General features: G+C 46.5%; 1 protein-coding gene and 3 long non-coding RNA genes across 4 annotated transcripts in view; 3 read left to right on the top strand and 1 right to left on the bottom strand.

Annotated features, from left to right (window-relative positions):
• Nucleotides 1-16,486, top strand: part of LOC119766164 (organic cation transporter-like protein) — a 328,301-nt gene that overhangs the window by 40,241 nt on the left and 271,574 nt on the right. The gene's annotated exons all lie outside the window — the stretch shown is intronic.
• LOC119767136 lies at nt 2,039-2,461 on the top strand. Its single transcript, XR_005277346.1, has 3 exons — nt 2,039-2,198; nt 2,266-2,320; nt 2,381-2,461. It is a non-coding gene; the product is annotated as an uncharacterized LOC119767136 (long non-coding RNA).
• LOC119767138 lies at nt 12,002-12,429 on the top strand. The gene is made up of 3 exons (XR_005277348.1): nt 12,002-12,207; nt 12,275-12,329; nt 12,391-12,429. It is a non-coding gene; the product is annotated as an uncharacterized LOC119767138 (long non-coding RNA).
• LOC119767139 lies at nt 12,164-12,478 on the bottom strand. Its single transcript, XR_005277349.1, has 3 exons — nt 12,385-12,478; nt 12,270-12,327; nt 12,164-12,205 (listed from the first exon to the last, which is right to left on the bottom strand). It is a non-coding gene; the product is annotated as an uncharacterized LOC119767139 (long non-coding RNA).

The following is a 16,486-nucleotide window of genomic DNA, read 5'->3' as shown; positions in this document are numbered from 1 at the left end:
GGGGGTTATAAAATTCTCTTTGCTCTCTTAAGCTATTATTATTCCAAATATTTATATCCGATTATAATTTCGTCTCCTAAAAGGATTTCATACTCGGAAATTAGAGCGTCTATTAAATTTTCCATTTTGCCGGGTATTTCGGACGCCAAATCTATCGAAAACCCCAAAAATTAGTTTTTTCGTTGTGGATAATATGTTTTAGAATTATTAGACATATTATTCTGTTGAGAGCTAATTCCTCTATTAGCGTTAAAATTTTGGTTCGGTCGATTGTTCGAATGATTTTGGTTAAAATCATGATGTTGTTATTGATGCCGGAATCTATTATTTTCCTGCGTAACATTTCTGTTATCATTATTTCTGCGGTAATTTTGATGATAATTATTTCGGAAAACTGGTGCACTATTCGCTAAATTACCGTTATTATTATTATTGTAGTGTTTAAATTGGTTTCTGAAGTTAGTTTTCACAGTTGGTGTCTGTATGTTCATTTTCTGTACGTGTTTCTGAAGATCTTCAAATTCTTCATCACTGACGTAATGATGTTCGAGAGTATTCAAAAATTGCCTAAAATCTGTTTCCACAATATTTCTCGCAGTGCGCTGTAATTCAATGTTGTTTAAACCCGCAATGAAATGAAGTTTAAAATTTTTCATAACTAAACTGTTCTTATTGAAGTCTTCTACGGACTCTAAGTCTGCAAGAATTTCCAATGCTCTGTTTTTGTATGACTTAAATTTCTCAAATTGCTTTTGTGAGATTGTACCAATTGTTTTGAAAATATTTACCGATGATTTTTTTACACTAAATTCTTCAATCATATTCTGTTCAACCTCTTCACATGGTAAATTTGAAATTGAATTTGCAAAAAAAATTGCTCTACCTTTTAATTTCAGTTTAATTACATTGATCAAAGGGGTATGAGACACTCCTTTTGGCATTTTACTGTAAAAAAATTAATTTGGTCAATAAATGAAGTTAAATCATCTGCATGTCCAAAGAAATCTGGAATGCAATTAATTGCTGAATCCATTGGAAATTCGGGCAGCGAATGACCGAAAGGTTAAAGCTGCCGGAAATAAAGAAATTAACAACAACAACAACAACATTGGAAATTCGTAAGAACTTGGATTTTTAGTGTTCTTATTAATTTTTAAACTGACGGGAATAATCTTTAAATTTTCTACCTCGCCATATTTCTCCTCATCATCAGAATCTATAATTAATTTTTTAGCAAAAACTTCAAGAGCTTCTTGAAGATTTTTGTGATCTTCTTTAAACCCATTGTTAATTTTGTTGAACTCTTTAGGTTGAAGAGTATCCCTTGAGGCAATTAATAGTTGCTTATAATTTTCAACAGCTTATGCTATTTCTGTTGTCTTCTGTTCGATTTCTTCTTTAGATTTAGGAATAGCTTCCAATAAATTTGCTATTTCCAACAAAACATAGTTGTCCAATTTATTTAATTCTTCCATCGTGATTAAGGGAAAGAAATTTTTCTTACCTTTAAAAAGTAAATTATTTTCTGCAGACTCTCAGGCTGTTTCCTTAATTAGAGAAATCCACAAGTTTTTTTTTTTTAAGTTCAGAGTTGGTCAGAAAGTCCCTGATAAAAAAGGTGTTAGTAAAAATATGGAAAAATGGTACTTACCAAATTATCATTTTAAGATTCCTGTGACACTTCTAACGCTTTACTTTTCTATTACAAAACTTTTCTAACTGGTTAAGCCAGCAGAAATGACGTTCCAGTTTCAGAGTGAAACTTTCCGCTTGTCACCACTTTGAAGCGTGCGGCCGGTCCAAGGCACTGCAACTCTGGATATTTCGGATGTAACACAGTTAAACACTTTCAACTGCGTGCTTTTCAAAGATACTTTTTGATTTTTATTCAGTTATCTTAGTGTTGCGACCGCCAAGATGGGAACACTGCCGTGCGGTGTGACGGCGACGGTGCAATCGTCCGACACCGTCTTGGTTGTCAACACACGCGCGAAAGGGGAGCAAGCAAAAACAATGTGCGTGTGTGTCACCCAGTCACAACAAACCACGCTGGGCAAGTCACCATTGTGAATTTGATTTGCGAAGAAAACGTTTGTCTGCGAGTGCGGGAAGTTAGTTTCGGATTTATTCGAGTAAATTAGGGAAAGTTTACGTAGTGCGTAGTTGAATTTATTGAAAATTACTAGCCGCGATCACCTGTACGTAGAAAATAAGAAAAAAATAGCAGTTGTGGGATGAAAAACTTACACGAAATACTTACCATAGAGTTCGCCAGAGAATCCGAGAAGGACCGTGCCGTGTGTTTTCTGCTGCAGAACCTGTAAGTAAAGGGAGAAAAATGTAAAATTGTTAATCTAAAATTAGAACCACTTACCTGCAGTTTTGCACCTGAATCTGCGCTACCATTCGCACCGTCACTTGGTACAGCCTTGTGCCAAAACGATCAAGCGTGAGTTTTTACCTAAATGCAAGCTCAAACTTCGCTGCAACGTCGGAGAGTGCCGCGAGCCGCACAATCCTTTGCTTCACCCGGAAACGAGGGCAGTCGGCATGAACGCACACATTACCTCCACCAGTCCCGTTCTGTTCCGGATGCTTCCAGTCAAAATCTACTGCGGTGAGAGGTCGATGACCGTGCTCGCGTTCCTGGACGAGGGTTCGTCCCTCACCCTGATCAAAGGTGGTCTAGCTGACCGTTTGGGACTGTTGGGGACGAAGGAGAAGCTCACCATCAAATGGACGGCCAACATAACGCGAGTTGAACAGCATTCGAGGCGGACGAACATTTGGGCGTCGGCTGTCAACGGAGCGAATGGCGAGAAGCTGCTGCTGCAATCTGTCCGCACGGTGGAGAAGCTGATGTTGCCACGTCAAACCTTGAACGCTGGCGAAATTTCGGCGCACTACGAACACTTGCGCGGGCTTCCAGTGGATTCGTACGATGGCCGGCCGGGAATGCTGATCGGGTTGAATAATATTCACTCGTTCGCACCGCAGGAAACGATCCGGTGGCAGGATGCAGAGTCGGCGAGCGCGAGCTGTTTCCTCGGATGCCACCAAGAAGTGACGAATGAGGAGCTGCACGATCTACTCAAAAGCCACTACTCGCTGGAAGAAGCGGTGGTGACTGTGCAGCGGGAGTCGGTTGAGGATCAACGTGCGAGGAAGATTATAGAGGAAACTACACGTCGAGACCGGACTGCTGTGGAAAACCGACGACCCGAACAGCTACCCGATGGCTGTGAAGCGGATGAAGCAGCTGGAGAAGAAACTTGAGCGTTCGCCGGAACTGTACAACAACGTCAAGCAGCAGATTCTGGACTACCAGGCCAAGGGATACGCGCACGAAGCCACCGCTGAGGAACTGAACGGAACAAACAACAACAAAGCGTTCTACCTGTCGCTCAACGTGGTGGTGAACCCGAAGAAGCCGGGGAAAGTTCGGCTGGTCTGAGATGCAGCCGCGACGGTAGATGGAGTCTCTCTCAACTCGATGCTGGTGAAGGGACCTGATCTGCTCGTGCCACTGGTGTCGGTGATCTGTGGGTTCCGCGAACGACGAGTTGCTTTCGGCGGGGACATCCGCGAGATGTACCACCAGCTAAAGATTATTTCCGGGGACAAGCAAGCTCAACGCTTCCTCTTCCGGGACAACATCAACGAAGAGCCAAAAGTGTACGTAATGGACGTCGCTACATTCGGGTCGAAGAGTTCGCCGGCGTCGGCGTAGTACGTCAAGAACCGCAATGCGGAAGAGCATGCCGGTCAGTACCCGGACGCCGTGGAAGCGATCATCAATCGGCACTATGTCGATGACTATTTTGACAGCGTTGACACCGTCGAGGAAGCTGTCAAGCGAGCAAAGCAGGTGAGCCACGTCCACATACAAGGTGGTTTTGAGATCCGCAACTGGGTATCCAACTCGCCGGAAGTGCTGACTGCTCTGGGCGAAGAGAAGCCGATGAGTCCTGTGCTGCTGAACCAGGACAAGCAAACACCCAGCGAGCGCGTATTCGGCGTGCGGTGGGACCCGGAGCTGGACGAATTCGCCTTCGCCGTGATGCACCGCGAAGAACTGATGAAGTACCTGAAAGAGGGGAAAAGACCAACCAAACGGATCGTACTGAGCTGCGTGATGGGATTTTTCGATCCGCTCGGCCTGCTGTCGCCATTCACAATCCACGGGAAGATTATCATCCAACATTTGTGGCGGACCGGCTGCAGATGGGACCAAGACATCGACGACGAAGCCTGGATTCTGTGGAAGCGGTGGACGGCACTGCTGCCGGAAGTCGAAGCACTTCGGTTTCCCCGGAGCTACTTCGGCGATGCGATGTCCACGTCGGTCGAGAGTCTCGAGCTGCACATCTTCAGCGACGCGAGCGAGCTGGCGTACGGTTGTGCGGCGTATCTACGCGCGGTCATCGACGGTCAAGTTCACTGCAGTCTCGTCATGGCGCGATCGAAGGTGGCACCGCTGAAACGACAATCAATTCCACGACTGGAGTTGATGGCGGCGTGCATGGGAGCGCGCATGAGCCAGCAGATCCTCGGAACTCACACGCTGCAGATCGACCGTACCGTTTTCTGGACCGACTCGAGGACCGTCCTTGCGTGGCTGCACGCAGATCCCTACAAGTACAAGCAGTTCGTTGCCTTTCGGGTCGGGGAGATTCTGGAGCTGACGAGACTGGACGATTGGAGATGGGTGCCTTCCAAGAAGAACATCGCGGACGTTCTCACGAAGTGGGGACCTGGACCGCCACTGCAGAACGATTCGGAATGGCGGAACGGTCCGGTGATACTGTTCGAGCAGGATGACCACGACTCACCGCCTGAGCAGATCTAGGAGACGAATGAAGACGCACGAGGTGTGGTACTGTTCCACGGGAGAGTCAATGTAGAAGCGGTCTCGACGTGGACAAAGCTGGTGAGGGTGACTGCAACGGCGGTACGCTTCATCGAAAATTGTCGTCGCAAAAAGGACGGCCGTCCAGTACTGACTGCAAAGGCCACGAGTCGCCTAGCCAAGCTGGTCAAAGCGCAGCACGAGACGGATGTCCAACCGCTGCAACAAAACGAGCTGCAGAAGGCCGAGAGGATTCTGTGGAAGCAAGCGCAGTTCGAGAGCTTCCCCGACGAGATGAGCGTGCTGACGAAGAACCTACAACTGAAGCAGGGTGAGTTGCCAGAGAAGATCGAGCGGTCAAGTCTACAAGCTGCTGCCGGTGCTCGAAGAGGATGGGGTTCTGCGCGTTCGTGGGAGGATGGAGAAGAACGAATCGATCCCGTTCGACAAGCGATTCCCGATCATCCTGGGTCGAAAACACGCCGTCACCAAGAAGATCATCCAGCACTACCACGAGAAGTACGGTCACGCAAATCGGGAGACCGTGTTCAACGAGCTGCGCCAGAAATTCTGGATTCCAAACGCACGGGCCGCGATCCTGGAGGTCGTCAAGGAGTGTGTGTGGTGCAAGGTGAACCGTTGCGTGCCGTTCGTGCCAACAATGGCGCCGCTTCCGGTCAAACGCACTGCTGCAACCATGCGACCGTTCAGCGCGGTAGGCGTCGATTACTTGGGACCGGTCGAAGTCACGGTAGGGCGCCGCAGAGAGAAACGCTGGATCGCAGTCTTCACGTGCTTAGCGGTCAGGGTGGTGCATCTCGAAGTGGTCCATAGCCTCACCACGCAATCGTGCCTGATGGCCCTCCGGAGGTTCGCGTGCAAACGCGGCGTTCTCGAGAAAGTGTTCTCCGACAACGCTACGTGCTTTCGGGGAGCGGACGCGGTGATGACGAAGGAGATCAACAAGGAGTGCGCGGAGCAGATGACGTCGCCGACCACTTCATGGTCCTTTATCCCACCTGGGACGCCCCACATGGGCGGGGCCTGGGAACGGATGGTGCGATCGGTGAAGGAGGTGTTGCGCGCACTTGACGACGGACGAAAGCTGACCGACGAAATTCTCTCGACATCTTTGGCAGAGGCCGAAGACATGATCAACACTCGGCCGTTGACGTACGTCCCTCAAGATTCCGCTGAAGAAGAAGCCATCACGCCAAACCACTTCCTGCGTGGGACGGTAACGAGCGCGGACCTCAAAGTGGACGAGACGGTGGACACCGCTGCTGCACTACGAGATGTCTACAAGCGGAGTCAGCAGCTGGCGGGCAAGATGTGGGAGCGGTGGTCGAAGAAATACCTGCCCTCGCTTAACCGGCGCCCGAAGTGGTTCGAGGATCGGAAGCCGCTCGAAGCTGGAGACCTGGTGTTCATGGTTGACGGCAAGAACCGGAAGAGCTGGGTACGAGGTCGAGTGGAGGAGGTCTTCAAGGGGTCGGACGGACGAGTTCGGCAAGCGGACGTGAGGAGTGCGGACGTGAGGAGTGCGGACGGGAAGGTCAACAGGAGAGCCGTGGCGAACTTAGCGGTGTTGGAGATAATGGACGGTAAATCCGACGTGCTGGAATGCCCGACGGATGTTACGGGCTGGGGTGTTGCGACCGCCAAGATGGGAACACTGCCGTGCGGTGTGACGGCGACGGTGCAATCGTCCGACACCGTCTTGGCTGTCAACACACGCGCGAAAGGGGAGCAAGCAAAAACAATGTGCGTGTGTGACACCCAGTCACAACAAACCACGCTGGGCAAGTCACCATTGTTTGTTTGTTTATTTCTCAACAGGCACTTATTGCCCAAATGAACTTAAAAACTAAGACTAAAACTAGAACATTCGTCTTAACACTGATAAAAACTTGGACTTTAACACATCGCGGGACAAACTGACGTCAAAAACAGAGGACACTTTATTGAAGGCTCGCTTCAGTCCGACGATGGCTCCGTTGGCGCTGTAATTGGTACGGCGGAAAGGGATCTGCATGATTGGCGTGTGGCGTAGCTGGCGGGCAGGTGCAGTTAGGGTGATCTTTTCTCGAAGAGAGGGGCAATCGATCCTGTCGGTCAGAACGTCCGAAACTGTCAACGCACGGGCCAGGTCACGACGCAGCTGGAGAGTGTCGAGATGCATGAGCTGGCAGCGGTCTTCGTATGGCGGCAGCTGCTGGGGATTTCTCCAGGGCAGCAGTCTCAGGGCGTATCGGACAAACCTGCGTTGAATTCTCTCTAGCTGATAAACGGCGTTGTTGTAGTGCGGAGTCCAAACCGACGAGCAATATTCGAGCGTGGACCGGACCAACGAGCAGAACAGCGTTTTCAAGCAGTGGATGTCGGTGAAGTGGCGTGTCATACGGATCACCAGACCGAGCTGACGGGATGCTTTGGCAGTTATGAAGGACACGTGTTGCTTGAAGGTCAGTTTAACGTCCAGTATGACACCGAGATCCTTAACGTGATCAACTCTTTCCACTAGTGTGTCGCCAAGATGGTAGTTGAAGAGTATTGGACAGTGCTTCCGGCTAAACGTTATCACCTGGCATTTACCGGGATTTAGGACCATGTGATTCGCCTCACACCAATCAGCGAACTTATCCAGTTTGCGTTGCAGGGCTTCGGCATCTTCGAGACAGTCGATCTTGGCGAACAGTTTGAGGTCGTCTGCGTAGGAAAGATGGGGTCCTCTCAAGGTGAAGTTGGCGTCGTTGAAATAGAACAAGAACACCAACGGACCGAGGTGGCTGCCTTGACCGATTCCAGAGGTAGCGTCGAAACTTTCGGAGAGTGCGTCCTCGATTTTCACCCGCAGCGAGCGTCTCGACAGATACGACCTGAACCATGTCAACAGACTGCCACAGAATCCGAGCTTCTCGAGTTTGGCGATAGCGATACTGTGGTTAATCTTGTCGAAAGCTGCCGACAAATCTGTATAAACGGCGTCAGTTTGAGAGCGATTGTCGAAGCTATCGAACACGAACTCGATGAAGCACAGCAGATTCGTGGCAGTGGACCGTTTTGGAAAGAATCCATGCTGATCGCTGGATAATTCCTGGCGGCAATGGGCAAATATTGGACCAATCACCACCAACTCGAACAGTTTCGAGGCAGCGCAGAGGGCCGAGATGCCTCTGTAGTTCTCGATGTTCCTTCGATCGCCTTTTTATGCACGGGGAACATGAAGGCCTGCTTCCATGCACACGGGAACTTTCCGGAGGCGAGGGATAGCCGGAACAGGTGCAAGAGGGGCGATACCAGCGCGGACGAACATCGCTTCAGCAGTGTCGAGGGAATTCCGTCCGGTCCAGGGCAGCTGGAATGTTTCAGTTTGGTTATCGCAGCTGATATGGCGTCGTCATCGATGTCAATCATGGGGAGAAATCGATCGCAACGGGGAACGCTGTTGGCAGCAATTTGGATCTCGTCGTCGGTGATATGTTCGTTTGTAAAAACACTCGAAAACTTTTTGGCGAACAGCCTGCAGATTTCCGCAGTGCTCTCAGCTTCCTCGTTGGCCAATCGCATGGACGAAGGCAGCCCAGATTCTTTGCGGTTCTCGTCGACGAATTTCCAAAACTTCTTCGGGTTAGCCTTCAGCTCACGCTGCTTCTTGCGCTGGTAGCTTGCCATACAACTGCGACTCAGACGCTGGTATTTGCTGTTCATTCTCAAGTAGTACTCGCGAAGGGAAAGTGTTCCACACCTAGAAAAGATCTTGAAAGCGGCTCGCTTCTGGGTTTTGAGGTTGCAAAGCTCCGGCGTTTGCCACGGTAGGTGAGTGGAAATACGCTTCCTGACCTTAGGCACGAAATGTTCGATGTGATCTCGCAGGATTGATGAGAATGTATCGACCGCGGCATCGACGTCGACAGAGTCCAAGACACTATCCCAGTCGATGTTGCGCAGTGCCAGAGACATTTCATCGTAATCAGCACCTCGGAAGTTGTAGCATACGGTGTCCGGTCGGTCTCGAGCAACAGAGCTGTGGCAGCCGTCGATGGTGACGACGAGCGCGGGATGGCGATGGACGATCTTAGCAAGCGGGGCCGGGGCAACGATTAGCGTTGGGGCGAAATCCTGTGCGCTCACAAAGCAAAGATCGAGGCGGCGACCGTCTTCGTTCTCAATATGGTTGATCTGCTGGAGAGTGGCCCGGTTATATCCGGCCAGAAGATCGCGCGCACAGGGATGGAATTGTGAGCGATCAGGATCCGGGTACAAGAAACCGTTACGGGAGGGTGTCCATGTCAGTTTCGGCAAGTTGAAGTCCCCTACGACAACGATGTCATCGACCGGGCGCGTGCGTTCTGCAATAGATGCTACCGAATCGAGATGGATCTTATACAGGTCCTTGTCGTAAATGCGATCCGGGGGGAAGTATACCACGCAGAGGAAAAGGACACGATCAGACAGCTTCAGAGACACCCAGACCTGCTCGACTGCTTTCCAAGCGTCTTGGACAATCCGGCGTGGCTTGAAGCAGCGGCGTGCCGCGACGAGGACTCCTCCTCCTTCCGCTTTCCTGCTGTTGTTTGGTCCACGATTGCAGCGAAAAACTTCGTAATCCGGTCCGAAGATCTGCGACGAAAGCGTGTTCTCTTTCAGCCAAGTTTCCGTCAGGGCGATGAAGTCGAAGCATTCTCCTGAGCTGGCGTGAAGGTAGTCATCAAGGTTACCGTTCATGCCACCAGCATTTTGGTAATAAAGATGACATTGCTGAATCCTCGAGGAAACCCTAGCTAACGAGCGAGGGTGGGTGAGCGGTGCGTCGGAGGATTGCTGAGAGCTGGAAGGTTGTGAAGCATCAGGGAGCGTCGACTGAACGGAAAAACGCGAATACATGCCTGGGAGCGCATTTTGGAAGACCCTTTCTCTGGAACCGTACACAGGGCCGGGACGACTTTGATGTCCGGAACTAGATACGTCGCAGCAGAGCGGTGGCGCGACTGTGACGGGAGAGTCGGGGTCTTCCATGATGCGGAGGTTCGTGCGTCCCGGGTCAGCAGTGTCCGTCGGCCACCTACTTGGTGACGGGTTGCGGAAGCTGCAGCTCGGTAGATCGCGATGTACGGGCGTCGTCCGATCGTCGCTAGAATGCAGGCGGGCATCAGGGTCGAAGACGTCACGTTCGTGAAAAGCGGGATTGTACTTGCCTGCGTTTGGCGTTTGGAAGACCCTTTCTCTGGAACCGTACACAGGGCCGGGACGACTTTGATGTCCGGAACTAGATACGTCGCAGCAGAGCGGTGGCGCGACTGTGACGGGAGAGTCGGGGTCTTCCATGATGCGGAGGTTCGTGCGTCCCGGGTCAGCAGTGTCCGTCGGCCACCTACTTGGTGACGGGTTGCGGTAGCTGCAGCTCGGTAGATCGCGATGCACGGGCGTCGTCCGATCGTCGCTAGAATGCAGGCGGGCATCAGGGTCGAAGACGTCACGTTTATGAAAAGCGGGATTGTACTTGCCTGCGTTTGGCGTTTGGAAGACCCTTTCTCTGGAACCGTACACAGGGCCGGGACGACTTTGATGTCCGGAACGAGATACGTCGCAGCAGAGCGGTGGCGCGACTGTGACGGGAGAGTCGGGGTCTTCCATGATGCGGAGGTTCGTGCGTCCCGGGTCAGCAGTGTCCGTCGGCCACCTACTTGGTGACGGGTTGCGGTAGCTGCAGCTCGGTAGATCGCGATGTACGGGCGTCGTCCGATCGTCGCTAGAATGCAGGCGGGCATCAGGGTCGAAGACGTCACGTTCGTGAAAAGCGGGATTGTACTTGCCTGCGTTTGGCGTTTGGAAGACCCTTTCTCTGGAACCGTACACAGGGCCGGGACGACTTTGATGTCCGGAACGAGATACGTCGCAGCAGAGCGGTGGCGCGACTGTGACGGGAGAGTCAGGGTCTTCCATGATGCGTATGTTCGGGCGTCCCGGGTCAGCAAATATGGCGTATTGATCGTCAAGAAGAGGGCAGCAGTCGAAAAACCTTGTCAAGATGCGGGGCGATACGTCGATCGAAAAGACGGACGTTAATCCGTTCGACGTTTCGCGAACCCCGCGGTGGTAACGCTAGGTCGCCTGGTGAAGTCAATAAACTCGCGGAAGGCCAATCCTGCAGGCCAGTTGTCCGCGTCCAGAGATGAATCTCGGTAGTCCCGGCTTACCCCAACCTTGAACGTGATAGAAGAGAGTTCGGCGACGTCGACTCCTTTTTTCACAAGCATCTTAACCACGACGGGATCATCTTCGTCGACGGAGAGGCACTCTTTCACCATCGTGCAGATGTCGTCTTCCGTAACAGTTGGTGGGAAACTGGACAGCCAAATGTACCACAAATCGTCGGGCTCAGCGTCCGCGATGATGGGAACAGACGTCATAGCCTTTTTTCCACGGGATGCGGCCGGAATGTTTGCTTTTCCTGGTGGGTCCGCGCTCGAGTCCCGCTGTCGCTTTTGGCCAAGGGTAGGCCAGTCAGACGAAGAAGTTGATTGCGCTTCGACTTTTTCGTTGAGCGCGGCAACCGTCGATGCAAGTTTAGCGATATCGCTCTGCACCGTTTTCATTGACTCGACTAACGCTTTGGGACCTGCGCCGTTTTCTTTGACGAGGTGACGGAAATGACTGCTCAAGAACAGCTTACTGCACTCGTCGCACATCCAGAAGAAGTTATTGGGGTGCGTCCCCATAACGTCGAGTGCCGGGACGTCCACTTTGACGCAAATCATGTGGAAGGTCGACTCGCAAAACCCGCGACACACGATGCGGTCCGAATCAGAAACCTTCTTGTTACACTGTTTGCAGCCCATATTGCGGATATGTCGTTCCCCTCGGAAGCCCTCTCGAAATGGGTAAAGCGCGTAAGCAGAATTGGGTACACCGTCTGTGTTCTTACAATGGGTGATACTACCGAAGCGTGGATTGTTATTGTTATTCCAGCCAGTAAGTATGGAGGTACCGAAAGTGACGCTAGGTTTCACCAGCAGCGGCAGCAAATTTGCTGATTTATTGCACGAGACTCGCGAAAGAACGGGTTGTTTTCGCGAAACGAACACTACGCGCGGGAGAAAACAGCACTCAGGAAACAATAAGGATACGATAAAACGAAATTTGGTGAGTAAATCACATCAAAAAATTAAAAAGAACTTGGCACGGTTAAAAGTGATGTAAACAACAGAACACTGTGTAAGTGTGTGAATTTGATTTGCGAAGAAAACTTTTGTCTGCGAGTGCGGGAAGTTAGTTTCGGATTTATTCGAGTAAATTAGGGAAAGTTTACGTAGTGCGTAGTTGAATTTATTGAAAATTACTAGCCGCGATCACCTGTAAGTAGAAAATAAGAAAAAAATAGCAGTTGTGGGATGAAAAACTTACACGAAATACTTACCATAGAGTTCGCCAGAGAATCCGAGAAGGACCGTGCCGTGTGTTTTCTGCTGCAGAACCTGTAAGTAAAAGGGAGAAAAATGTAAAATTGTTAATCTAAAATTAGAACCACTTACCTGCAGTTTTGCACCTGAATCTGCGCTACCATTCGCACCGTCACTTGGTACAGCCTTGTGCCAAAACGATCAAGCGTGAGTTTTTACCTAAATTATAAGAAAACAAACGTAAGTAAAGATTACACACAAATGTAGGAAGAGCGGAAGGAAGGAACGAAGGTCAGGAAGAGGAAGGGGAAGTTGTGAAGGAAAGGAGTCAATCGGGAAAGAAAGACCAATAAAGTTAGTTACAATAATTACCCTGTAAACAAAAACCTAAAATAAAAATACTTACCGTAATCTGGGGTGAATCGGGACTACAGTCTGAATAGGGACAGCAGTTTTTAGAGCACTTAAAGCTTTTAAATTTGGAAATGGATGTACACATTTTGTTGGCCTGAGTCTGTTCTAACCGAAACCAACCAGAAAAATCAAAATATTGTGCTCCAACATGGTTAAAACTGCTGTCCCAATTCGCCCCATGTGTCCCGATTGACCCCAGATTACGATTGACCCCAGATTACGGTACTTCTAGTTTTGAAGCTGTCACGCTACGACTGCTGGACAAAAATTTGGTTCTTTAATTACCACTCGAACACTTAGCTTAGAATTACAATTTTGTAACCTAATGAGCTAAATCTGAAATCAAGTTCTCTAGGAAAATGTCAAAGTTGACAACTCACTGACTTGTCTCCGACTCCGACTGGACTTGGACTTCACTCCACTCCACTTCGCACTTCAACTTCCCCCACACTAAAAATCCTTCCAAGTTATACATAATATCCTGGCCTACCCAAGTAACCACAAGCACTAAATCAAAACTCTAAGTTCACCCTAACTAAGCTTTCTCAATGCTTTGTCACTTTATATAGCCTTTGCAAATGCTTTGACACATTTATGGCTTGAAACATTATTGCTTACTGTATAATGACATTTAGAACAAACATTTAAAGCTTCAAAGCCTTAAGCACAATAATGTTTTGAAGCATTTAAGTGAAGCTTTGATGTTTTTATAGAGTAAAGCTCAAAACACTAAATCAACTTCTAAAATGCTCCAAAACTTTGACACTTCTTTTAATGTTTCAAGCCATTAAATCAACATTAGTGGAAGCATTTAAAGTTTTGCGACTTAGTTCCAAAGCGTAAACAACGTCAGAGTGAAACAAATTTATGGCACTAATTCTTTTTGGTAAGTAAAGATTAATTGATTATCCTGCTTCCAATAGTGTTGGTTGTTTTTCATTTATCAACAGGGCTTGATCTACATGAGAACTTTAAAAATCTCAGTAGAGAGTGTCGAGAACTTCAGCAGCAGACAAGGATTTAGTGTCCGGACTTTTCAACCAAGTTCATCCTTCCCCCAGCTGAGGCATGTGAGAAGTTATATTTTATGTTCTGGAAGTGATATTTACGTTCTGTGTAAGTTTTTAATTTAGTCATGACTGCATCTATCATGATACAATAAACAATTTTGGCAAACCGTCTCAACTATTTTTCCTTAATAAATTTGAAGTACAATCGTAAGAAAGACTCCATCGACAAATACCTTCATTGAAGACATCTTCTCAGATAGAGTAGATGGATGGCGCGCATGACTTCAACTGTAATTATCAATTCTTCGAAGCTAGGAATCTCAAAGGTGGTGTAATGTATCAAAAAACGTCAAATGGGTAGGAAAAAGCTCTTCAAAGGAAAGAAGTGCAGTGGTTGGTGCTGGAAAGCTTTTTTGAACTCAGCGCCCAAGTGTCGGTAATGTAGTATTTTGTTGTTTTTTCTGTAACATAACTCTATATCAACATTTACAAAAGTTACTGTATATCAACTCTAAACGTCGCCACTATTGGCTTTTATCTCACTTTACAAGAAGATATAGAGTTATGAGACTGTAAACAGCTTACTTTATATTTTGATATAGAGTTGATTTAGAGTTACTTTTTAGTGTCCCGCGGTTACTTGGGTATGTTATTACTCCCACTGTTAATTTTATAAAATCCTAATATAAATGTTCTATTTCATTCCACCGCGCTCTAATTCTCCCTTTTCATGAGAACTCAGATGTTCTCATAATATTGACCCGAAATTATCCGAGGTCCGTTTATGACTTCACCCATAAATAATGTCATTTTATTGTTTTCTTGACGCGCATGTCCTTTTTATCTGATCCTCGACGGGCATCCGTCTGCGCGTGCCGCTTAAGGCGAAAGGCAAAGCCGCGGGGCCGGCTAGTTGGCGCGAAAAATCTCATAGGTTACTGCGATGCGCGCGCGCCACGTGCTCTCGTTTTGAATGCTGGCGTGGCTCAGTTACTGTTCGCACGAACTGCGTGCAGTGGAAAGTATTGTAATCAGCATGAAAATAAAGAAATAAATATTTTTTCAAAACAAATATTTTTTAAATAATTTCAAGCAGTGTGGTTGGTGTTAGTAAAGCGTAAACGGGTTTTTCGAAATATGAAAAAATAATCATTTTGAATTGATAGTTTTTGTGAACTATATCGACCTGCCAGTATTTTATTTATTTTTATTTGTTGTACAAATATTGTTTTGGCAAATATTTTAGTAAGGTTTGATTTACAAAAACATTGATAAGCATGATTCGAATGTAAGTAAAATGACTGCATATCGTTATTTCGATTTACAGTAACTCAAAACAAACACACACTCAGCCTCACGAAACATGTCAATACTTCGAATGCTAATTGCTAATCAACTGACGTAGTGTAAAATACATTTTAAAACACTTTTTTCATTTCAAATGTAGTAATTTGAAATTGTGTATGTGTTGAGCGACATAAACATCAAAATATATTTTGAACAGTGCCTTACCGAGTGATGGAGACGAGTCAAATAATTAAAAAAATTGAGAAATGTTATACAAAAACATCAATCCCTGACATAAACATGTTTCTATTATCTCTAATAAAATACATTGTACGCTTTCAATATCATCAAAATGATGAATTAAATGAATTTCAAAGTCAATTTTGTTGTTTGGAATAAGCAAACATAATTTTCTATATATTTTTTTATTAGACGCAATATCAACTTCAAAGTCAAGAAAAATGTTATGATAAAAACAGGAAACCCATATATTTTCAAATGGCAAATGAAATGAATAATATCAATTTATTCAATTTGTATTACAAAATCAATGTAATTTCATCTCATTGCTAGAAACTTATTATAAAAAGAAGCTTAACCGTGGGAGCGACAAAGGATCGACAGAGTCTACTTAATTAAAAATAAAATAATTTTATTTTTCCTTTAACAAAAATATGGGTTACAAAAATAATTGCATTCATCTAAACGAACGCAACGTAAACGGTAGGGTGCTTTATATCGAAAATGGCATTTTGAGTCTGTTCCTGATCAAACTTGTAATCAGAATTTATTGTTTCATATCCCTGAAGTATAAATTCGAAATATCAAGTAAAATTTGAAATTGATAAAAAAAACTCTCTGCGATGGCAGTTTGGGTTAGCTCCTGATAAAACTAGTGATCAGAATTGAGTGTTTTATATCTCTGAAATATAAATTCAAATTTTGCCAAATTACAAAGTGAAATTTAAAAATGTTAAAAAATCTTGGAACGTCAGTTCTTCTTATAAATTATTAAATAATTTTGAAAACTTTCGGTGATGGCAGTTTGGGTAAGTTCCTGGTGATCAGAATGTATTGTTTTATATCTCTAAAGTATAAATTCAAATTTTGCTAAATTACCTAGTGAAATATAAAATTGATTTAAAAAATCTTAGAAGGTTAGTCATTTCTAGTAAATTATTAAATAATATCAAAAACGCTCTGCGCTGGCAGTATGAGTCAGCTCCTGGTCAAACTAGTATTCCAATTTTTTTTATATCTCTGAAATATTATTTAAAATTGTGCCAAATTACTAAGCAAAATCACTAGTTTGACCAGGAACAAACTCAGACTTACATCGCAGAGAGTTTTTGAAATTATTTAATAATTTACTCGAAATGACTAACCTTCTAAGATCAATTTATCAATTTTAAAATTTCACTATGTAATTTAGCAAAATATGAATTTATATTTTATAGATATAAAACAATAAATTCTGATCACTAGTTATACCAGGAACTGACTCAGACTGCAATCGCAGAGAG

Source organism: Culex quinquefasciatus, chromosome 2 (assembly GCF_015732765.1).
Source record: "Culex quinquefasciatus strain JHB chromosome 2, VPISU_Cqui_1.0_pri_paternal, whole genome shotgun sequence".
NCBI classification, from domain to species: Eukaryota; Metazoa; Arthropoda; class Insecta; order Diptera; family Culicidae; genus Culex; species Culex quinquefasciatus.
The sequence above is the reverse complement of the archived record's forward strand: the minus strand, read 5'-3'. Positions and strand labels throughout refer to the sequence as shown.